The 24,417-nt window shown below is 39.9% G+C and overlaps 2 long non-coding RNA genes across 3 annotated transcripts; one reads left to right on the top strand and one right to left on the bottom strand.

Moving 5' to 3' along the window:
• The first annotated feature begins 1,219 nt into the window (after positions 1-1,219).
• On the top strand, positions 1,220-23,300 carry LOC139079907 (uncharacterized). 2 transcript variants are annotated; one of them, XR_011533931.1, is made up of 3 exons: positions 1,220-1,364; positions 12,772-12,878; positions 21,743-23,300. It is a non-coding gene; the product is annotated as an uncharacterized lncRNA (long non-coding RNA). The 2 variants fall into 2 exon arrangements; XR_011533930.1 differs by lacking the exons at positions 1,220-1,364; positions 12,772-12,878 and adding exons at positions 20,770-20,905; positions 21,135-21,195 and having other exon boundaries at positions 21,743-21,935.
• On the bottom strand, positions 3,906-8,698 carry LOC139079908 (uncharacterized). The gene is made up of 2 exons (XR_011533932.1): positions 8,603-8,698; positions 3,906-4,157 (listed from the first exon to the last, which is right to left on the bottom strand). It is a non-coding gene; the product is annotated as an uncharacterized lncRNA (long non-coding RNA).
• Positions 23,301-24,417: the final 1,117 nt, after the last annotated feature.

Raw genomic sequence — 24,417 nt, forward strand, 5'->3', positions numbered from 1 at the left:
TAAATGCTCAGTAGTGGGATAGCTGGATTGTATGGTATTTCTATTTTGAATTTTTTGAGAAATATCCATACTGTTTTCCCTGTGTTGCCCACAGCAGCAAAGGGCAAGGAATGACAGGTACCGCCAAGGCTACTTGGTTGTTTAAGCAATCAAAGTTTATTGATGAAGGGAAACACAACAAGGAGCAGGGATAAAAGGGGAACAACAAATCGGTACTTACAACACCCACCCCACAATCAGCCGGGGAAGTCCCAATAGTTTGTACGGTGGGCGGGAGGTCTGAGGCAAAGCGTCCTTTCCTTAGCGAGACTTCCAATTATTCTATGCCTGTGACTCCCTTTTATCCCAAGCTTTCTCTGGGTTCTGATTCAGGGTTTTAGACATTTGGATATTTCGAGTTATTTCTTCTTGTTCCCATGCATGGGGTGTTTTTATCTTTTTTGTTCACATGGATGGGATGTTTTTTAAAGTCCTGTCAGGTGCCTGTTGGGGTGGCCAGCCCAGACAAGGAACATGACACAGGACATATTCTTTGTAACTTGTGCCTTAGAGTCAAGGCCGAAGTGGCCATCTTTGGACCCAAGTCCAGACACATTCCTTTGTGTGGGGCCCAGGCCCAGTGTCCTTGGAAGATGTGGGGGTAGTCAATGAACTCTGTACACCATAGCGGCTGCACCAGTTTGAATTCCCATTACCAGTGTATGAGGGTTCCCTTTTCTCCACATCCTCTCCAAAATAAAGTTTCTTTACTTTTAAAATTAGGTTCATAAGGCTGGCCTGGTGGCCCAGCAGTTAAGTTCATGCGCTCCACTTCAGTTCTTGCGCTCCACTTCAGCAGCCCTGGATTCACTGGTTCTGATCCTAAGTGTGGACCTACCCACCACTTATCAAGCTGTTCTAATCTTCCTCACACAAAAAAAAAAAAAGAGGCCCATGATTAATCTTTTCATTAATTCTCTATCTTTTGGATCTTCCTAAATCAACAAATTACTACTCAAATTAAACCCTAGTTTTATATCTGCATTCTCTCTGTTCTAGTCTGAAAAGCCTACAAGCTTTTCTTTCTAGTCCCCATTTCTGCCTCACTCCAGAATCTGGCTCAAAACCTGGACTTTCTTGAATCCAAAGGCTGGCAAGTAAATCTTCTATCAGATAGCTCTGTCACATGTCTGTGTATTAAAAATAGCTAATATGACTCACTAACACTCCTTACTTACTCAGACTGAAGGGCAGCTCTTGTGCCCCAAGGATGGGAGTGTGGAGGAGGGCAGTGTGTGAAGAGAGCACCGATATTCAGAAAGAATTCTCTAAACTTCTCATTGATGTCGAATTTGTCCCCGGTATTTCCAGCAGGAAGCACATCTGTAAGTGATTTTATGTGGAATTATTCTTTTTTTAACTGATTTTCCTGGAGAGGCACATTTTCTTAAGTGTCTGGTATGGCTAATATGGCACTGTCATATTTATTCAGGTGTCACTGTTTAGACTAATCTAATAACAGCCCTGGTTTCAAAAATGGCTTTTGTCAAACTGTCTTCTGCCTTAGCATTCTGAATGAAACTTTTGATTCGTTCATTCCTTCATTCAAGTGTCATTATTGACTACCTTCTATGGTGGTCAGTTCTGCCATGATGCCCAACATCAGAGGGCACTATTCTCTTTATACTCTCTGGAGTTGAGCTCTAGCAGGGCATTCCACGTGGGTGTATATTTGCCTAAGGGGATAAAAAAAAATCTATGACATAGTCATCTAGCCCAGGGCCTCTGGGAATGATTAATAAACATTTTTCAAAACAAGTAGATTATTGTGCATTCATTGTATTATTCATTCATAGCTGCTGGTTTTTTGTTAATGAATAGCCCGGGTTTCTGTTTTTCTTGGCCTCTGTCTGGTGGCTTTCTCAACATCCAATGATTCTCTCTATCCCTGACATGAAAGTACACTTAGTAATCAGCGTAAACACAAAACAGGAAGAGATTCAAAACCAACTATGAACGAGGCAATAAAAATGCTGGCTTTCAGATAAAGTTTCTATCTTGTAAAATGTTGATAACGCTTATCAACCAGTGGAATAAAGTCCAGCCCTGTTCCTAACACAGCTGACAACCCAACCTTCATAAATGACAAAAAGTCAAGTTCAATTATCATGACCATATCTTTGATTTTTTTATTTTGAGGAAGAGTAGCCCTGAGCTAACATCTGCCAATCCTCCTCTTTTTTCTGAGGAAGACTGGCCCTGAGCTAACATCCACGCCCATCTTCCTCTACTTTCTATGTGGGATGCCTACCACAGCATGGCTTTTGCCAAGCGGTGCCATGTCCGCACCCGGGATCCGAACCGGCGAACCCCGGGCCACCAAGAAGCGGAACTTGAGAACTTAACCGCTGTGCCACCAGGCCAGCCCCTCTTCTAATGTTTTTATCGAGCTATAACAACAGAAAAATTGCTTCTCTTTAATACAACCAAGTCAGGGAGATCATAAAATCCAATCATGAGAGGTTTATTTACTTAACATTTGTGAAAACGTTCTTTCAGTAAGAAAACTTTGTTCCTAATAGTAACTGACTTGTGTCTTCATTCTTTTTCACCTCTAGCAAACATTCATGAGACTTGACATAACTACTTATGTTAGTTGGTTCAAAAAGACCTTGTGATTCAGGTAGAAATAATACTTCCAGTAGAGGAATTTATATCACGGTGCCTCTTACCATCCATTAAGCAGCTTTTTATGTTGGGCTTCCTTGTAATGTGTACTAATGTCAGCTTGTAAGAGGAAACGACATTTAGAATTTTCACTAGTCAATAATAAGAGATCACTATTTCAAATAACCTTCCTTCAGTCCTAGTCTGTACTGAGTGCCAGAGGGAGGCAGATCCGAAGACGAACAATGCGTTATCTGTGCTCCTTTGTGTATGCATACAGTCGTGTTCCTGAGACCACGTTGACTCAAATGGCAAACTAGCAACAGCTCTAACCATGGATTACATGGAGAGCTTTGAGACTATGGGAAGATTAATTCCAAGTGGGGGATTTGCAAGCGTGTATAGTGACCATGGGAATGTCAGAGGAATGGGAAAACATGGAGAATAAGGAAGGAAGAGACACTTGAGCATTGAAGAATGGAAGAATGGAAGTCTGGTTGAGGAATTCAGACTTAACCCATGTAAGTCTTGGGACGTGGAAGTTACTCATGCTCAGATTTGTGTTCCCTTCACAAGGTCTCATGCACCCTCCCTGTTTCATACAGGGGAAAACCTAAGATGTATTATTTAAGGTCTACAAAGTCTCCCTCAACCTACCTTCTGTTGCCGATCCTCTCGCCCATTCTGTTCCAGTAAAATTGCTCCACTCCCACCAAATACTTTCTCTCTGACCTCCCAGCATGTCTTGAACTCTGTCACTTCTGCAGTTTCCCTCAAACCCTAGCACTGGCCTGGGAGCCTTCCCCATTCTTCTCCAGCTACCCAATCTATACACTCAGCACGTATTTAAATTATATACATGTGTGGGTGTATCACTCTTCTTTTAACTGAGGGCCTAGTATATATTAAGCAATGTGAGAGATACGAAGTTATACCAGATCCGTCTCTACTAATCAGGGAGTTTATAGCCCTAATCCTATCCATCCTTTGAGAGACGTTCTCTAGACCAGCCGGGCCTGTTAAATTCTTTGGTACATTCAGAAATGTCAGTACCAATTACATAAATGATCTAAACTGTTTCCTACAGATCTCTATTTTTCCTTTTAAATGTTATTTGAAATATTTATGATTGTTTAGTTATTCATCAGTTAAATAATTTTAAGCTCCTCGAGAATAGGGATCCCATTTCATCTATCTTTGTTTCTCTAGGGGGTCTTCTACTCGCGGCAAGACAAGCCAACAGTCAGGAGGCAAGGTGGTAGGAGAGAAAGGGGCTTTTTATTACAGCCTGCCAGCAAGGGGGAAGATGGTGGACTGGTGTCTTAAAGAACCATCTTAAAACTACAAAATTGTGAAGCAGTTGTATAGGGCAAATGGCCTGAAAAGGGGGTCTCGGGATGTTGAGCATCTGGAGCTGCAGTCCTTGAGACTACAGAGCATCCCTTTCTCTCTTCACCGGTGACAGATGTCAGCAGAGGTTTTTCCCGAAGGTCGTTACATCCCTAGAAAGGCTGAAAGAACACAGTTATTGCCTTATGGGAATAAGGAGGTCTATGTATAAGCCAAGGCTACAAAAATAGCAGAGCAAGTAGACGTGTACTTCTCTAAGCTACATGCAAACTACAGCTTTGCTAACAAGGAAAGGGGGGTGTCTTGTTATAGTCCCAGCATAGTTCCCCTCTATAAGATGGCTTCCCTTATGCTAACCTATGTTAACCACTGGCTGTATTTATCTAAGCTATTTAAGCGGCGCTAAGAGTAACACTGATTAAAATGTTTTCTAGGGGCCGGCCCAGTGGTGCAGAGGTTAAGTGAGCACATTCCACTTCGGCAGCCTGGGGTTTGCTGGCTCAAATCCCAGGTGTGGATATGGCACTGCTAGTCAAGCCATGCTGTGGCAGGTGTCCCACATATAAAATAGAGGAAGATGAGCATGGATGTTAGCTCAGGGCCAGTCTTCCTCAGCAAAAAGAGGAGGATTGGCAGATGTTAGCTCCAGGCTAGTCTTCCTCAAAAAAAAAAAATGTTTTCTATATTATAGGTGCCCAAGAAATAACTGATCTTTATGAAAGAAGTTAATGAACATACATATTATATTAGCATATATATTATGCTATTATTAATAGCATATATTATTAATAACATATATATTATATATGCTAATATACATAAGAATATATATTAGCATAAGGGGCCAGTGTTAAGATGCAGTGCACATTTTTTAATTTCATGAACCGATAATTTTTAAAAAGTTAATAATATATATATGTATATATATATGACAAAAGCTTATTTTCCTAATTAAAATTACTTCAAAATCTATTTTTACATAAATTATACCACTGATGCGGGGTCGGTGAGCCGAGGAGTCGAAAGAAAGATTTCTTGGACTCTCAAGATCTGGCAGTAGTGCTCTTTTATTTAGAGAATAGTATGGAATAGCATGGGGACAGGGCCCATGGGCAGTCAGAGCTTCTGCTGCCGCTTCTGCTGCCCCCGCTGGCATGGGGACAGGACCCATGGGCAGGCAGAGCTGGTGCATGGGGACAAGACCCACAGGCAGTCAGAGCTCCTGCTGCTGCCTCGAGTTGACGGTTAGGGCTAATTTTATAAGGCATGGGTATGTGAGTCATCTCTTTACAAGACAAAGGAAAGAACATGAAAAAAAAGTTAAAATGGTATCAGTGCAGGTGGGGTCTGGTCATTGGGTGATCCCATGACTTTTAGACAAGAATCAAATTGGATTAAGTAAAGGTTAGAAAGGTTAGAAGCCACCCCCTAAATCAGTTTCATGAGATTGCCAGACAGCAACCAACTTAAGTTCTTGCCTTCCCCATTAAGAGTTTCTAAGGACAAGGTCATCTCTCTTCTTCCTGGTACAGAGAGGGAGGCACCTTTTACAGATAGAGATTTACCTTACACATGTAAATGTGTCCCAACAAGGGCAAGTTCCATTCCCAAGAGCCTCCTTCCCTGTCCCAGTTTATCAAAAGCAATCAGCCCCAAACAATCCCGATGCCAAAGAGACATATCCTGGGGTGGCCAATTTCAGGTCCCTACAAGGTCATCCCCCCTTCCTTCACAAACGCAAATGTCTCTCAAAAGGGCAAGCAAAATTCCAGTCCTCAGAGCCCGCTTCTCATGTGCAGTTTTAAAAGTAACCAGCCTAAAATCCTCATCACCACCACGAATTTGTTATACAAAAAATCTGTTAATCTGTTATCAGATTTTCATAAAGCTGAAAAAAAATCAATTTTTTATAAAAGTAGAAAATATTACCTCAGAATAAAGCCTAGGATTTTTAACTGAATAAACTTATATGAAAAATCACCACAGCATCCTAATTATTTTTATTTTGCCATTTAAATCATTGAAGTAAAGTACAGAAATTTCGAGATGAGAAAGTAAAAGCTACAAAGAAAATGTCAAAATATCATTGGTTGAGTGATTATTTCAATTAATCATTATAAGAATCCTGTAGAGTAGGTCTTAATAGCTCCAGTCAGAGAGGTTAAATAATACACCCGGGCAAGGTCCCTAAAACCCAGTATTCAAACTCAGGTGTCTGTGACACCACAGGCCTTGCTCTCCCCACTGTGTCTCCTGGTGCTACTCCTAGCAGGAGAGTATAGAGAAACTTCTAGGAGCTGGTGATATTTTGTGTTGGGCCTCCAGGGAATGATATGTTTCTTTTTGTTGCTGTTTTTGTAGTAACATTGGTTTTATAGCATTATATAAATTTCAGGTGTACATCATTATATTTTGATTTTGTGTAGATTACATCATGGTCACCACCCAAAGACTAATTACCATCCATCACCTCACACACATGCCTGATCACCCCTTTCACCCTTCCCCCTCCCTCCCTTCCCCTCTGGTAACCACCAATCCAATCTCTGTCTCCATGTGTTTGCCTGCTGTTGTCTTCTACTTATGATTGAGATCATATTGATGAGGATTTTAGGCTGGTTACTTTTAAAACTGCAGATGAGAAGCAGGCTCCGACGAGCAGAATTTGCTTGCCCTTTGAGAGACATTTGCATTTGTGAAGGAAATCTCCATGCCTCCCCCTCTGCACCAGGAGGAAGCGGGGATGGCCTTATCTCTGGAAACTCTCAATGGGGAAGGCAAGGACTTAAGCTGGTTACTGTCTGGCAATCTCATGTAACTGATTTAGGGTGGTGGCTTCTGGGTTTTACTTAATCCGATTTGATTCTTATCTAAAAGTTGTGGGACCACCCAATGGCCAGACCCCACCTGCACTGATACCATTTTAACTTTTTTACATGTTCTTTCCTTTGTCTTGTAAAGAGATGGCTCACATGCCTATGCCTTAAATTTAGCCTGACTCTCCACGCATGTTTGCAGCAGGAGCGGGGGCAGCAGCAGCTCCTCCTGCCCGTGGGTCCTGTCCCCACGCAGCAGCCTGACTGCCCACGGTTCCTGTCCCCACGCTATTCCACACTATTCCCTAAATAAAAGAGCACTACTGCCAGATCTTGAGAGTCCAAGAAATCTTTCTTTCGACTCCTCGGCTCACTGACCCCGCGTCATTTCTGTCCTTAATTTTCTGAGGAATCTCCATACTGTTTTCCATAGTGGCTGCACCAGTTTGCACTCCCACCAGCAGTGTATGAGGGTTCCCTTCTCTCCATATCCTCTCCAACATTTGTTGTTTCCTGTCTTGTTAGTCATAGCCATTCTGATGGGAGTGAGGTGATATCTCATTGTAGTTTTGATTTGCATTTCCCTGATAGCTAATGATGTTGAGCATCCTTGGAATGATAGGTTTCTGAGGGCAGAGACTGCGGTAAAATACTCCAGTGTGAGGAACAACTGTGCTAAGTCGTGATGCAGGGAATAGAGCGGATGCCAAGGTAAGCATCCCAGACCCCGTCTCGGGACTGAGGCATTCATTCCCCCAACACATGGCAGCATTACTGGTTCACTCTCTGGGATTAGCTCTCAAAATGAACCACCTTACCCAGTGGCAGCCCACACAGATAAATGCTTAATGCTGGACAGAGGATGGAAATGTGAGATGAGACCTAACCCCTTTGCCTCAAGGTGGGGCAACTCTGAAGGGTCAACCCAGTTCCAAAACTCTTTGTTGCAACTGCATCTCCTCCATCTTCTGCCCAATCCAACTTTCTTCACCCTTTGATAAACTTTCAACATGCAAGTCTCCTTCTCAGAATCTATTTCCCAGGAAAGTGGACTGAAGACAGTAGGGAATTAACAATCAATCAATCAATCAATTAACTCCTGAGAGAGTATGGTATATAACAATGATAAGAGAGATAAAACTCTGTTTGGAGAAAACCTTGAATGCCATGCTAGGGAATTGTGGACTCTATCCTGTGAAACAATAGTTTCCAAAGGTGGAGTGGCTGAAAGGATGCTCAGGGGTGTGGGAAGAAAATATTGATTATTATTCATAGTTCTATAAATGTCTCCTTTTCTCCATTTCACAATATAGATAATATATTAGTAAAATAACACATACACACATACACAGATACTTTGGCATGCGCTGCAATTTTTTTAACTAATAGACGTGCAGTCAAAAATTGAGACCACAGCTACAGACACTGGGAAAGTTAAGGAAGTCTTTTTTGCAGAGAAGAAAGACACGCTCAGGATAGAAATTAGAACAGTGGTTCTCAAACTGCAACCCAGGAGAACCACCTGGGAACTACTAAAAAATATTGATGACCCGGCCCCACCCCAAATCCATGATATCAACTCTCTGGGGTGGGAATCAGCAACAATATTTTTCTTTTCCCTTGGTGATTCTAATGTGCCGGGTTAGGAACCACTGAATTAGAGTTACAATCAAGTTTGATCTGAACTGACCAACGAAACACTACAATTATTAATTCAAACTGTTAAATCCTGAAAAGTAACCATCTAGTTACAGGGAAATGAAAACTGAAGATTTAAAAAGTGCTTTTACCTTAAGTGTAAGGTCTATATTGGAAATAAATACAGTTGTTCTCTCCACAGTTCGTTGTTGCTTCCTTTTAAAGCCTGGCAGTCATGTGACCCTCCCGGCTGTCTCTGCTGGAAGAAATGAGAAACTCACCCATTAAGAGACCTTCTACAGCAGCTCCTTTCTTATCAGCTGGAATTTGAGTGAGCTCTCTCAGCCTCTCAGCTTGTTTTCCCAAGTTTACACAATAATAAAATACACACAATGACCCTCTCACTCTTCTCTTACCAGCCGATTATTTAATACTGATTAGCTTTGAAATGCAAATAGCCCTATCAAATAGCAGGGTCCTTGCCTTGCCTGGATGGAGGCTCTATTAGCCTGAAAGTCAAAACCATTTTATGCAAGGACAACGTAGTCCCTCCAGAGGCCCCTAGGAGATCTCCAATATTTTCAGGATTATATTCAGGATATGAAATGCTTTGTACTGACTAACAGATTATCCTTTCTCTTAAATTCATTGACCCCTTGCTGACCATTGGCCTAACTTTCAAAGGAAACATAATGCTTTCAAGATTTGTGTTTATATCAAAATAAAGCAGACACCAAAAGGCGAGGGAATTTCTATGGGAGAAATTTATCTAGCCTATTAGTCAGGACTACTTTTTGTTTGTCTTAAACAGAGAGTAACAACTTTAGAGTGGCGAAATACCTTTGAGATTACCTAATTCACCCTGTTCAATTTACAGATAAGCACCCGAGGGAGGCCTAGCGTGCCTTTACTAGGTCAGGTATTGGGGCTGGAGGAAACAGGGTTGGGTTGCTGAATGGCAAATTCCTGGTGGAGTGGAAACTGAGCTGGTGTTGGCAGGCAGGTGTCAAACCAGCTGGAGTCTCTGGCCTGAAATTCAAGGCTTGGAAGGAAGAGTCAGAGGCTGAGCAGGGCCTAAGACAGGATATCGAGACTAGGACTCATCTTTCTAAAGCAGTAGGAGAGGATGGGGCTGCTGTCAGACGCCAGGACTTGGGGCTCCATAGAGCCAGGTGCTCGGGTCAAACCGGGCGTTCCTCTTCGACGTCCATGTGGAGCAGCTGGTTTCAAATCTCAGTGGGATAGTTTAGAAATGACACAAACCTGCAGCAGAAATTCAGTGCCTGCCACAGGTGATAGAAGCACCACCCTGCTTCCTTTCTCCCTAAAAATATCTGCCTTCCGGGCCAGCTTGGTGGCGTAGTAATTGAGTTCACACGCTCTGCTTCGGCAACCCAGGGTTCACGGGTTCAGATCCTGGCACAGATCTAGCACCGCTTGTCAAACCATGCTGTGGCAGCATCCCACGTAAAACAGAGGAAGATTGGCACAGATGTTAGTTCAGTGACAATCTTCCTCACAAAAGGATAAAAAAAAAATCTCCCATTACAAAATAGAATGGTGGTTGCCAGGAGCTGGGGGGAGGGGAGAATGGAAATTATAGTTTAACCAGTACAGTTTTAGTTGGGGAAGATGAAAAAGTTCTAGAGATGGATGATGGTGATGGTTGCATGACACTGTGAATGTACTTACTGTCCCTGCACTGTACACTTAAAAATGGTTAAAAATGGTGAACTTCATGTTATGTATATTTTACCACAATACAAAAGAAAAATCTGCCATTAGTTCTTAATTCACTAACATCTTCTCCCTTTTGAATAGATTTCTCATTCTCATTTGTTAAAAAAAAAATCTCCAAAAAAATTCAAGAATTCTAGTTTGAGAAAATCATTACCAGACTGAAGATCACTTGACAGACCGTGAAATCTCTGAGCAAATTTAATTGTTTTTAACTTTGTCAGAAGCAGTTGGTAAACACAGAACAAAAAGAACTTTAAATTTCAGAGAAGCTAAAGTTTTCTCACAATCCCAAATAAAAATGTTAGTTCCCAACACTACTTTCTCAAAATATAAAAGATCTTTAAGATTTATGCACTCGTTGTTCACTGCAGCATTATTCACAACAGCCAAGATGTGGAAGCAACCCAAGTGCCCATCAACAGATGAATGGATAAAAAAGATGTGGTATATATATATATACACATATATATATGTGTATATATATATATATATACACAATGGAATACTACTCAGCCATAAAAAAGGCAAAATCGTGCCATTAGCAGCAACAAAGATGGCCCTTGAGGGTATTATGCTAAGCAAAATAAGTGAGACAAAGACAGACAAATATCAAATGATTTCACTCATATGTGGATGACAAACACATGGATAAGGAGAACAGATTGGCAGTTACCAGAGAAAAAGAGAGTAGGGGGAGGGTGAAAGGTGTAAAGGGGCACATATGTATGGTGACGGATGAAAACTAGACTATTGGTGGTGAACACGATGCAGTCTATACAGAAACTGATATGTAATAATGTACACCTGAAATTTACACAATATTATAAGCCAACATGGCCCCAATAATATAATTTTTTTAAAAGATCTTTAAAAATAACTAACAGAAAGAGAACTACCTCTTTGTAAGTGTTTAAAACATGCAAAAGAAAGGGCAGGGGGAGCTTTTGAATTATTGCTAGATGTCATTTAATTGCCATTTTACAGCCAAGGAAATTGAGGATTAGAGAGGTTAAGTATCTTGCCCAAGGTCCAGTTTGGAAGAACAAAGTCCAGACGAGCCTCTAAAGCAATCAGACTCCAAACCCTCCCTGTTAACAATTTGCTCTTTCTATGCAAATATATTTCTTGCTTCAGGCTGTGTAATAACCATAAATAAGGGGGTAGGGATGGGAGTAAGGCAATGGCATTGAGTAATGCCCCAAATAACCAAAGTAAATTGCCTGTAAATAGTGGGAGAGTCCTCATAAAGCGCTCCACCTGGAACTTCCCTCCAAAAGCAGCCCATCAATCAAACCCTCCCACCACAGCACTGGAAGCAAAAAGAAAGCCATTTTGTGGAGTGTAAAAGGAGAATCATACCACATACCCAGAGCTGACTGTAGCAAACAGAAACAGAAATATCTAGAAAAATTAGCATGACGTAGATGAAAAGTCTGAGCATTTCAGTGTGAACTTTGAACAACTGTAGACAGAGACTGAGAATTCCAGACAGCTCCACATGTAGCCCCATACCAGGAAGTTCCCAGCTGGCGTGAATCTGTATGGGACAACCTAGGATAAAGACTGGCATGAAGTTTCGAAAGGATCAGCAGGTGAATCAGAGCCAGAACAAGCAGGAGAACAAGTACAGAGCTGTTTAGCTTACTTCCAGTTACAGGTTTTTCCAACACTCTACTGAGAAAGTGTTGAGAGTCAACATCCTTGTTGTCATATCTGGTCTAAACACCTTGGTTCTTACGTGTAACAGGAACTGTGCATGTATATGTATTTACATTTAGGTAAGCCGGGCCTAGGGTAAAAGGATGCACAGAGGTAGCCACAAATTTGTGTTTCCTGAGATTTGCTCCTTCTTTCCTTTGGGAACTCCAGTTTTCTCATGTTCCTCCAGAACATGAGCAACTTGGTCTAGTGCTTGGAACCATTTTTCCTTCTCCTACTCCAACTCACTGCAGTTATTAGAGAAGACTCTGGTCGCTCCCAATCTGCTGAGTAGCAACTGGGATGCCAACGTTTGCTGAAGTTGCTGCTACCACCGTTGAACATGCAGAGGTGTGCCACTTGGGGGTCCATGTATGATGTAGAAGGCGACATCTCTTTTGTCTAATCTATGAAGTCAGATGGCCTGAGTTCAAGTTCCAACTTTACCATTAACTAGGTATGTCAACACTGACATACAGTTGTGCATTTATCAAATGGGACTTTTAATAGCCCTTCCTTGATACGATTGTGGTAATGATTCATACCACACAACATAATGCATATAAAGCACTTAGTTGGGTTAGCCTGCTGGCATAGTGGTAAAGTTTGCACACTCTGCTTTGGTGGTCCAGGATTCACTGGTTTGGACCCTGGGCATGGACCTACATACCACTCATCAAGCCATGCTGTGGCTGTGTCCCACATACAAAATAGAGGAAGATTGGCAACGGATGTTAGCTCAGGTCCAATCTTCCCCACCAAAATGAAAAGAAAAAAAGCACTTAGTTAATATGTATCGAGGGCTTATTATGACCTGTCTTATTCAGGCTGCTATAACAGAATACCACAGAGAGAGGCAACAACGTGAATTTATTTCTCACAGTTCTCAAGGCTGAGAAGACCAAGATCAAGATGCTGGCAGATTCAGTGTTGGGTGAGAGCCTGCTTCCTGGTTCATAGAGAGCCATCTTCTCACTGTGTTCTCATGGGGTAAGAGAGGTGTGGGGGCTCTCTGGGGTCTCTTCTATAAGGGCATTAGTCCCATTCGTGAGGGCTCCACCCTCATGATCTAATCTCTGCTCAGAGGGCCAGCCTCCTAAAACCATCACATTGGAGGTTAAGGTTTCACCATAGGAATTTTGAGAGGACACAAGCACTCAGTCCACAGCATGAGCTAAGCAATGTCCTAACGTTGCTATTATTGGTAAGAAGCAAGAGGAAGATGCCACTCTCCATATTCCACGCGATAAATAGCTCTGCCCATCTTAACCTAGTATTTCATTACAGCCCCTCACTTTAGAAACTAGGCTGGTCTGGAACACCACGAATGGCAGACACGGAGCTACACTCAGAAACAGCCTCAGCACAGGCCCAGATGTGACTCTCTCTCGGGGGACCCAAGTATCCAGGAGCTTTCATAAATTGTACCTAGTTCATTAATTTCATAATTCCAATACAATGATAATTTTTGTTTCTGTTTAAAGTACCAATTAAAAATTATCAGATAAAAAGGTGAAAAAACCCACAATTTTCAGGGAGTTTCAGACTTTGTTAAGGAGGACCTCAAATATGATAAACTCCTCTAAAATTTGAGTTGCTCAGGCTCAAAAGATACAGGTAAAGAGAAGTATCTCTTACAGAATGGGGCCTAGTAGGTCGTATCTAACCTACATTAGGAATTTCATTAATTCTTCCTGGGAATTTTTCCCATGAACATACTTTCATATATACGCACATAGGTACATGAACAAAGATGCTTATTGCAGCAGTGTTTATAAATGCATAAAAGGAAATAAATATTTATCTGCAGAAAAGAGGGTAACTAAATCATGGCACTTTTCAAAAAAATTGAATTAAATCTCTATATTCTGTTATGAAAAAATTTCCAATATCAATAAGTAAAAAAAGTAGGTGCCAAAAATTTGGGGGGGCCAGTCCTGTGGCCTAGTGGTTAAGTTTGGCACGCTTTGTTTTGGTGGCCTGGGTTCAGTTCCACACACGGACCTACACCACTTTCAGCAGCTATGCTTTTGTGGCAACCCACATACAAGATAGAGGAAGACTGGCAGAGATGTTAGCTCAGGACAAATCTTCCTCAGCAAAAAAAAAAAAAAAAAATTCTTTAGCATGTCTTCATTTATGTGCAAGTGAGTTTTAAAAGATATATACATATTTGGGTTATATACACAAAACAATTCTGGAAATACATATTATAAATTACTGATGGAGGGTGGATGGCAACAGCTGTTTCAAGTGTTTTGACTAAACACACTGCTAACTTCGATTTTCATAAAATTGTGAATGGACATAAAATGGACAAAGGACAAATTAATTACATCTATAATGCTTAGGAGTCAAAATGATACCCCAAACCCCTCCCTTCCGATGGTTTCCTTATTTTAAACAAGATTTACTACGGCAGAATTCCAGTGAAAGAGTTTGGACGAGCTTTAGGAGTTTGTTGTAAGAAGGATCAATGATTATATAATTTTAGGGAGAAAAAAGTGGTGTACACACCTGGCAATTTTCTTTTACTAAACCTGCACTCAGGTTGAATTTTCTGGATCCTTACTGACATCTCAGAACTGGTAGGGCCACGTAGTTATTTCAGCATCTTCCATTCGCTCTTCATGTTCACCTGAGCAGAGAAAAACATCACTCATGCGTGATGCCTCCAACCTGAGAGAACTAAAAGCCGCAATGGGGTATTTCATATTATTTCTATATTCTCTCACTTTTGTTGGTCTGACCAAATCATACTGGGAGATATTTAGGGTCACATGTTATAAAAAAATGGAACAGAATAAAATGTCTTACAATTATTTTATACCATAAAACAGCTTAATAAAAACCTGAATGGAATAAATCAAGAACTCTCAGATAAAATGATCAAATAACACAATGATATTTTGAAAAGAGAGAAATATTGCAGTCCTAAAGGAAAAAATGAGGATCAAAACAATATTAAAATACAACTAACAAATTGATAATAAGTGGTATACGATGTGACAATGCGGGTAGAAACTACATTACTAAAAGAGATAATCACAATGAAACACAACGAAAAAGCCAAACATTGGAGCAATTAGAGAGGAGCTAACAGATAAGGAAGATAAAGAGAATCTAAGTATAACTGATTTTCTTGAAGAAGAGAATCCAAAAATGCAAGAAAAGTTTTATTTAAAGACTTAATTCAAGAAATATCCCTGAAATAAATCAAAAACTGAATCTGCAGAACAAAATATCATGTCCAAGAAAATTTGATATAGAACATTCGATTCGCAAACGAATGAGCTTCAGAAATAAAGTTTGTTTCTTTTTCAGATGCCTAGGTTTTATAGGTAAAATACTTGCAAGGGAGAGAATTGAGACTGGCTTCTGACTTCTCCATGGCAATACTCAGCACCAGAGAGAAAAAGAGCAACAGTAGCCAGCCTCCAAGGTGACCTTCAATGATCTTGCCTCCTAGTGTGCACACACTTGTGTGGTTTCCTGCTCATTTCAACAGGGTTGGTCTGTGTGACCAATAGACTCCTGCAGAAGTGATGCTATGAAACTTCCAAGATTTGGTTCCAAAAGGCACTGCAGCGCCTGTCCTGGTTGCATTCTCTCTTGGATCATGCATTCTGGGGTAAGCCAGCAGCTGTACAAAGGCCAGCTCTATGAGGAACCAAAGTTTTTTGCCAATGACAGTGAGGAAGAGGTTCCCAGCCAGAAACACGAGTGAGCCATTGCGGAAGTAAATCCTCCAGGCTGTGTCAACCCCTGAGATGACTACAACCCTAGCCCACAGCTTGAGGCAATAGCATGAGAGAGCTTGAGCCAGAAGCACACAGCTGAGCCGCTCCCAGATTCCTGACCCTCAGAAGCTGTGTATGATAACAAAGCTTTGTTGTAAGTGGCTAAAATTTCGAGTAGTTTGTTACCCAGCAATAGATAATTAAAACAATCCTCAAAAAGGGAAATAGAATGTGACCCAAGAATAATACACAGTGTAACCCAAGAATAATAGATTCACACAAGATGTTATCCAAGAATAAAAGTAACAAGTAGCTACTTTCATAAAGGAAAAATGTTAGGCAATGCAAGATCCACTAAAAGCACTACTTGTTAAGAAAAATCAGCCAATTAAAAGATTAAAGAATTCAAAAACAGAAATTGTGGTGAAAAAACTGACAGTGAGTATTGACTCTGTTAAAATGGAGAAATGACACCAAGTTACTATGAAAATTTTGCTCTGGACTGGAAAATAAATGTTAAAAATCATACAATAATAAACTATAATAATAATGTAAATAACAAACCACAGGGGGAGGAATTGTCTTTCATCTTTTCCTAGCAAGATGTTAATTACTACCAGCTAAGATGTAAATATTTTATTAAAAAATAAACACAACTCCAACCTCTTTGTATTTTTCGTAAATTCTTTGTTAAGAGGAACCTTTTAGAAAATATTATCTGTGGTGAAGAACTATCTCCTGATTTTGAATTTCAACAATTCCTTTAGTTTCTTTAGTTTCACTTGTTTCTTTTCTTATATTATATATTTGAATTAAATTGTAGTTAGAAATTGGATTTGTATTATTATCCCATTTGTAGAGAAACTTATCTTTCACTCTTCCTTTCACTGAAAATGTCTCAAGTGAGATTCACTGCTGTGTTCTTTCTTTTTTGTTTTTTTCTGCTTTTTTTCTCCCCAGAACCCCCCAGTAAATAGTTGTATAATTTAGTTGTGGGTCCTTCTGGTTGTGGCATGTGGGATGCTGCCTCACCATGGCCTGATGAGCAGTGCCATGTCTGAGCCCAGGATCCGAACCCTCAAAACCCTGGACTGTCAAAGCGGAGAGTGTGAACTTGACCACTCGGCGACGGGGCCGGCCCCTGCATTATTTCTTAATGATAGAATTTGATGATTTTTTCATTTTTGTTTTTGTACTTTTCTGCATTGCATAAATTCTTTGTCATCTGCAAATATTGATTTTATAATAATAATTGAGTAATTTTTAAAAGTAATTAAGATAAAATATTAAAAGCAAATAGGACAATATGTTTAGTGATTTATTCTAGATAGTGGGAATATGTATGGTTGTGATTTTCTTCTTTGTACCTTTCTGTATTTCAAGATATGAATGAATAAAAAATGATTTTCTTTTTTTTTAGGGGCCAGCCCATGGCCAAGTGGTTAAAATTCCACATGCTCTGATTCAGCTGCTGAGGTTTGTGGGTTCAGATCCCAGGCACAAACCTACTCCACTCATCAGCCACACTGTTGAGGCATCCCACATACAAAAGATAGAGGAAGATTGGCACAGACGTTAGCTCAAGGTTAATCTTCCTCACCCAAAAAAAACAAAAAAAATTTTAAAGAGCAACAAGTTTCCAAAACATTTTCCATAAAATACATGCAATTATTGATATATTTATTTTATTACATACATTTTATTGCTTCATTGAGTATAGAAGCAACACATGCTCATTCTTAAAAAAATATAAATGATATAAAATGTAAATATGTAAAAAAATTTTTTTAATGTAAAGAAAAGATGTAAACAATCACAATGGTCTACATTTCAGTACACAGTGGTGGGCCCTGTGAATAAGCATTTTCTTCTGGTTTCTCATTGTATATGATATCAAACCTGAAGTGAGTTTGCTCACCTGTTGTGCAGCAAGCCAATCTCTGACACTGGGTGTAGTGGAAGAAAGTAGGAATTTTATTATTGCACAGCACTGAGCAAGGAGAAAGGGCAGCTAATGCTGAAATCTCAAACTCCCAAAAAACCTTAACGTAAGGGTTTTTATTTGGGGTTTTAGGTAGAGGAGGGGGAGCATATGGCCTTGCTGGTCAGAGCTTTTCCACCAGCCTGTGTTTGGCCTTGAGACTCCTTGCAGAAAGCAGGAAGCCCTTGACCTTGCTGGTCAGCAGCTTCCCCACCAGCCTGTAGCTGCTTTCAGAGAGGAGGAAGAGATAACGAATCCAGGTGGTTGTCCTCGGCCATTTGTCTCCATGGCTCCATGGCAGGTAGTAGATTCTGGAGCCAGGAAGCCAGGGAGTAAGCTGGGAATGAGTGCTTTGGTTTTAAATCCATATATGCTGTGTTTAATGTAGGGAAACAGATATCAGGGCCAGTATCATATATATAATCCACGAGGATGAACGTCCTCCTTGAAAAGCACAGTGACTATTTGTTCCCTGCTGTATCTTCCATGCCCAGAACAGCACCTGCACAGATCTTGCACTCAACTAACACTTCTTACACTGATTAACAAATGGTTTTAAGTTGAGATAATGTAGTAGTTATGGATTTGTGTTTCCCTTTATACACTTATTTCATATAATAAACTATTCCCCACCTGACTAAATATTTTTCTCAAACATTTCAGGTCTGCTAAAAGTCCATCATATGGAGGCTTTATTTAACTATTTCCCTCTTCTTGCACAGTTAATTTTCTAAAATCTCACTTTTGTGTGTGTGTGTGTGAGGAAGATTGTCACTGGGCTAACATCTGTGCCAATCTTCCTCTGTTTTATGTGGGATGCCGCCACAGTGTGGCTTGACAAGTAGTGCTAGGTCCATGCTCTGGATCTGAACCTGCAAACCCCAGGCTGCTGAAGCAGAGCGCACCAACTTAACCAATTCACCACTGTGCCGGCCCCCTAAAATCTCACTTTTATAGAAGTTCAAGGAACTGCCTTAAATATAAATTTGTCTGTATATCCATGTCTGATTATTTCCTCAGCACAGATTCTAAAATGCAGAATTACTAGATCGACAAGCATGAATATTTTTAGAGTAGTATGATTTAGCAATTTATAATAGTGACAACATACTTACAACTAACATTTATTGAGCGCTTGCTCTGTAGCACACATTTGACTAACAACTTCAGCTATCTTGTCTCTGAGCTATCCCAGTGACCCTACAAGGTGAGTACTATTGTTGTTGCCATTTTTCAGACAAGAAAACCCAGGCCGAAAGAGTAACTTTCCTACAGTCACACAATTAGTAAGTGGTGGAGGGAGGATTGGAACTATGGCAAGACCACCCCAGGGCCTAACTCCATCCTCAAAAGTAAAAGTTTGGGAATAAGTTTGTTTGGGTTTGTAACTCACTTCGACCATTTACTAGCTGTGGGATCTGTGCAATTACTTAACCTCTTTGGCTTTTGTTTTCTGTAAAATGGAGTTAATAACAGTATCTTCTATAGTGAGAATTAAATGAGATAATGTAAATAAAACTCTTACTAGTGCTGACACATAAGAATAGATCAACATCAGTTAGCTACCCAGTTGCTATCTTGATATTTATGAAGCTCTGAATATACCTTGCATATTTTCTATAAAACCCTTACACGCTACATCCCCACCAGGAATGTTGTCGACAGATTTATGTAGCTGCAGATTATGCTGGGTTCCAAGACTGCCAAGAAAAACAGTAGACCAAAAAGATGACCTACATACAGCAGAACCCGCTTCCTGTTGCTTACACATCACATACGCATCCTACAGGTGTTTTCTGGATTTTTGACACTAAGCTTCCTCTCTAGGCTTTGCCATGATTTTCATTTTGGAAAGAGGAATGTAAATAAACAAGGTGGAGAATTTGACAGAATAATTTGGTAAATCAAATTATTAAAATTAATTTGATATGAAACCTCTGGTTAATGAGGCAAAACTGAGGTTGTTTGAAATTATAGATAATTTCATCATTAGCCTTTATTTTTTTTTTCTATGCATCCAAGAAGCTAGAGGAAAAGAAAAGAGAAATAACTGGGTACTCTTGAGACTCTGCTTGATGTTTGAATCACTAATAAAGTAGAAACATTTAATTTATGTTATTTTTTATCTCTTTCAATTTTTCTCATCCTTACTGCAGTAAAACCACGTATTTTGTTGTTATAAGCAAAATAATCTCATAATTTACGATCAATTGACAACAAGGATCTCAAGAATTCAAAAAACGTAATTACATTCAAAGTGTACAAAACTTTACGGCGAAAGTGTACAAGGTATAGAAAATTGGATGAATATTTTTATCAAAATATGGAAATTAAAATAAAGGTAAAAATCAATAAAAATTTTTGTTTTTCAAAAAATGTTATTTTTCTTTTAAAATAGTCAAAGATTTATTGAAATTAAAGGCAAAATACAAACTAGAAAAGAATCACAAATTTTAAATCAAAATTATTTTTAAAGTTTAATTTTTAAAAATTTTTTGAAAACAATTACATTGCATTACTTTTTCAAATTAAGCATAATTCTAGCATTCACTGTCCATCTAGTTGTCAACATAAAAAATCATCCCACTTCAGTATGTTCAGACATATATATATGCACATTTAAGAGTGATGGATTGTTCAACCTCGTTTGCCACTGTTCTAATACCATGTTATTCCTGAGCATCTTCAGAGGCGCTCACAATTTGGAACACGAAGAGATGCAAGAAAATGGAAGCTCCCTGCTAACTGGAGAGTGACCCTTCCATTAAGCAAGGATCTGCTGCATTCACGCTCTCTCAGGGGAGGGCTTTGCCAACCTGTCCCTCCTCTTACCTAGGCACTCCTGCCCTGCAAACCCTCCGCGCGCTGTAAGGCAATGTGATTTTCTGACATTGGCAGCAGCATGGCCCCAAACCTTCACATTTGGTCATAGGTGGCCTTTAGTTTCAATGAAATGAGGCAGGAGATGTGGAGAAGCACTTCCCTGGGGCCTGAATGTGAGCCACAGGAGTGAGCATCTGGGGTCACAGGTCACTCTGTGCCAGTGTGCGCATCATAACGATAAAGGTGCTGTCTCAGGCAGTCAGGCTGCTATCACAGAATACCATAAACTGGGGGGCTTCAACAAGAAACATTTTTCACAGTTCTAGAGGCTGGCGACCCAAGATCAGGGTTCTAGAATGGTCAGGTTCTTGGTGACGCCTTCTTCCTGGTTATATCCGCGCAATGCCTTCCTTTGTGCATGCATGCAGAGACAAAGAGAGAGAGACAGAGCGAGGGAAGGAGAGAGAGCCTGTGTAATGTATAAGGACATTAATTCCATCATGAGAGTCCCACTTTCAAGACCTAATCTAACCCTAATTACCCGACCAAGGGCCTCCCCTCCCAATACCATCACATTGGGGGTTAGGGCTGCAACATAGGAATTTGGGAGGGACACAAACATTTGGTCCACAGCAGGTATCCATGTGTTCTTTAATATATTTATTTTGTGGATGTTTCTGTGATATGTGTAGCCCTCTACAGTGTGGGGCCCAGAACAGTCCTCCCTCTTGCTCAGCGTGAGGAGCAGAAATACTGTGAGGAAGTAAGTATTGCTCCCATCTTCAGAGTCGCCGTCAAGAACACCCGAGTTGAGGTTCCTACCACTAGAGTTGCTGGCACAGAGCCCTTTAAAGTTCGCAATAGGTCCTCAAGGGCAGGCGTTCCCTCAGAGGCCAGAATCCCAAGTGAGATTTCGAAGGGGCTGGCTCTTCCATTCACAATAACAGCAACTCAAGGAGCAGAGGGCCCCTTGAGGGCTGGTTCAGGACAGGCTACAGGGCCAACTGCTCAAAGGCCCTACTTCCCCTTTTGATTTAGGGTCAGAGCCATCTTCTTGTTCTCACATCTTATTTCAGGGGCCCTGTTACATTGCTTGCACTTGGGCCTTGATTAGGACACCCTAGTCCAAATCTATGAATCCACCTGAAACCTTAACCTCAGGTAGAAAACTTGGGAAGCAAGGATTGAAGTATTTCTGTCTCCCTTCCCAGAAGCCCCCTGGGCTCCTGATATAAATGTTTTCCCTCAACCTCTCAGCTCAGAAGCTGGCTTTAAACTAACTGCCTCTTTTTACCTCTCTCCTGGGCAAGGGCCAGGCTCTCCTAGTATACAGAAGGCGTAGTGATAGTCTCAAAGGTCTACTACTCGACCAGTGCAAGAAGGACGTGGCAACATCTGCAAAAGAAGAGACAGAAAATATTCATGTTATCCCTATGACAAATTTGGCAGATAATCTCATTAGGCAAGTCAATAAAAGCCTAATATTTATGTACTTGGAAGTCAGCAGAAGTCTTCAAATAGTGTTGAGATATTGTCACAGCAATTTGATAACACTAGTAATTTAATACGTTTTATCTAGCTGGTGTTCCAGGAGAATATGCATCTCTGTTGCTTGTCAAGAGTATTACCTTGGTAGTTTATTAGTGATTATTCTCGATTAATTCCAGTGTTGTACGTTGAATGCTTGTCAAGATTCTAGATTTCACCACAGAGAGGCAAACATAATGTGCACATCTTTAAAGATGAGTATAAAATTTCTTAACACTTTTAGACAGAGAAGATAAGTCAGTGTTTAACGTCAGTGTTTTTATTTATGTGGAGCTAGCACATGTAAAAAGGAAATTTTCACTGCTTAGGATATGGGCTTTATGCAATCACACTATAGAAAACATTAAAATTCTTTTTATTACCTATAACGTTTATTTTTTCTGATTACAAAATTAATACTACCTACAGAAAACTATAGAAAAGCACAAAGAGAAAAATAAAAATCACCCATATCCCTTCACCCAGATATAAACCTGTTCACATTTTGGTAAGATCTACCAGTATTTTTTCGGCACATAGGTATGTGTATCATTTAATTTAAAAATGGGGTTCTTAGCATGCATTCAGTTTTATAGTTTGATGTCTTCATTTGCCACATTGTGAGTTTTCTTGACATTATTCAATATTCTTCTGTGGTTTTTTTAATGGCTAGAGAAAAATCATACCATATGGCTATACTCTAACCAAACTCCTGTTTTTAGACATTTTAAGTTATTTCTTCTGTTTTACTATTACTTACTTCAAGCACACTTCTAGAACTAGAATTTTTGGGTAAAAGTGTCTACACATGTTGCAGGCTCATGACACCTACTGCAAAGTGCAGACAGCCACCACCCCACCTCCCACCCCACAGTCACACCATACACACACTCACCAGAAATGCACACAGCAGCCTGTTCCTTCTGTCATAGGGCCTTATAGGTTTGCCAGTATTGCCAATTTCTTTAATTACTAGAGAAGATGTTTTCTTCATAAATTTAATTGCCTGTTGTGTACTCTACCCATTTTTTAATTGAGCTATTCAAATTTCTCAATGATTTTTTTTACCTTTGATAAAATAACTATTAAGATAATTATCCTTGTCATATATTTGCAAACATTTTCCCAGTTTGTGATTTTCCCCTGTAATTTTGTTTGACTTTCTTTGACACTCAGATGTTTTAAATTATTTATGTTGTCAAGCTTATCAGTCATTTTCCTTATGTTTTATGTAATTACACAGGAGTGTTCACTCAGTGAAAATTCATCCAGCACCCATATGATCTGTGCATTTTTCCATAGGTATATCATATTTCAATAAAATTTACTAAAAATAGCAAAGATCTTTTCTAGCCTATATATACATAGTCCCTAGACTGAAAATGAATTTCATTTTCTACTAAATCAAGGACTGGTAATCTACTCCAGGAGCACAGAAAATTTGTCTGTCTTGTTCTCTAATTTATCCCTAATGTCTATAATAGTATTGATCACATATTTATGGGAAAAAAAGAGTATTTTAAAATTTATGGGGCTGGCCTGGTGGCATAATGGTTATGTTCAGGTGCTCTGCTTCAGCAGTCTGGATTTTGCAGGTTTGGATCCTGGGCACGGACCTACATGCTGCTCATCAAGCCATGCTGTGGTGGTATCCCACATATGAAATAGAGGAAGTTTGGCACAGATGTTAGCTCAGAGCAAATCTTCCTCACAAAAACAAACAAAGAACTGCCTCAATGAGAGAGATTTTGGTTTTCTCACCCGGTCATAAGAGAACTAAATTAAAACTGTTTTTGCCTTCCAATAAGAATTTTTTTAATTATAAATATGGTTTTTAAAAAAGATTGAGTTTTTTTAATTGAGTTTTTTAAAAGAAGAAGGCAATAAGAATTAATCCAGAAATTCAATGTCTTCCTGGATTAAAGTGTACCCTATATTTCAAAATTCTTCCAGGAGGCCCTAGGTTTCAGATGGATCCAAGCAGAGTCCTTTCAAAGATCCAAGAGCGTGTAACAGAGAGAAGGTCTCTGAAGCTGTGAGTGATACAAATAGAAAGCCCCATGTAGAAAGCACCTTCCTAAAATAAAGCCAAACTGAGAAAAAGCAGAGCCAAATGGGCTACTCAAGTCCTGACGTGATCATGTGAACCTCTGGATTCAGCTACACCTGAAGCAGACTTGGGATTAGGGCGAGGCAAGTGAGGCACTCATCTTGGGAGAAGAATTTAAAAGGATGTAAAAAAAACTCAGTAATCAAGAAAATAGTATTTTAAATAATACTTTTAAAACTCAACATTAATATTAAAAAAACCCATGATGAAAAAAACGTCAGTTTTTATAACAAAAATATTCTATCTTACTCTGTACTTGCATGACCTCCCTCCCTCACCTCCCTCTAATCCCAGCTCTGAGACATCCTGGTTACATGAGAAGATAAATTCTATAAATTAATTTTTTCA

This window comes from Equus przewalskii, chromosome 27 (genome assembly GCF_037783145.1).
Source record: "Equus przewalskii isolate Varuska chromosome 27, EquPr2, whole genome shotgun sequence".
Lineage (NCBI taxonomy): Eukaryota > Metazoa > Chordata > Mammalia > Perissodactyla > Equidae > Equus > Equus przewalskii.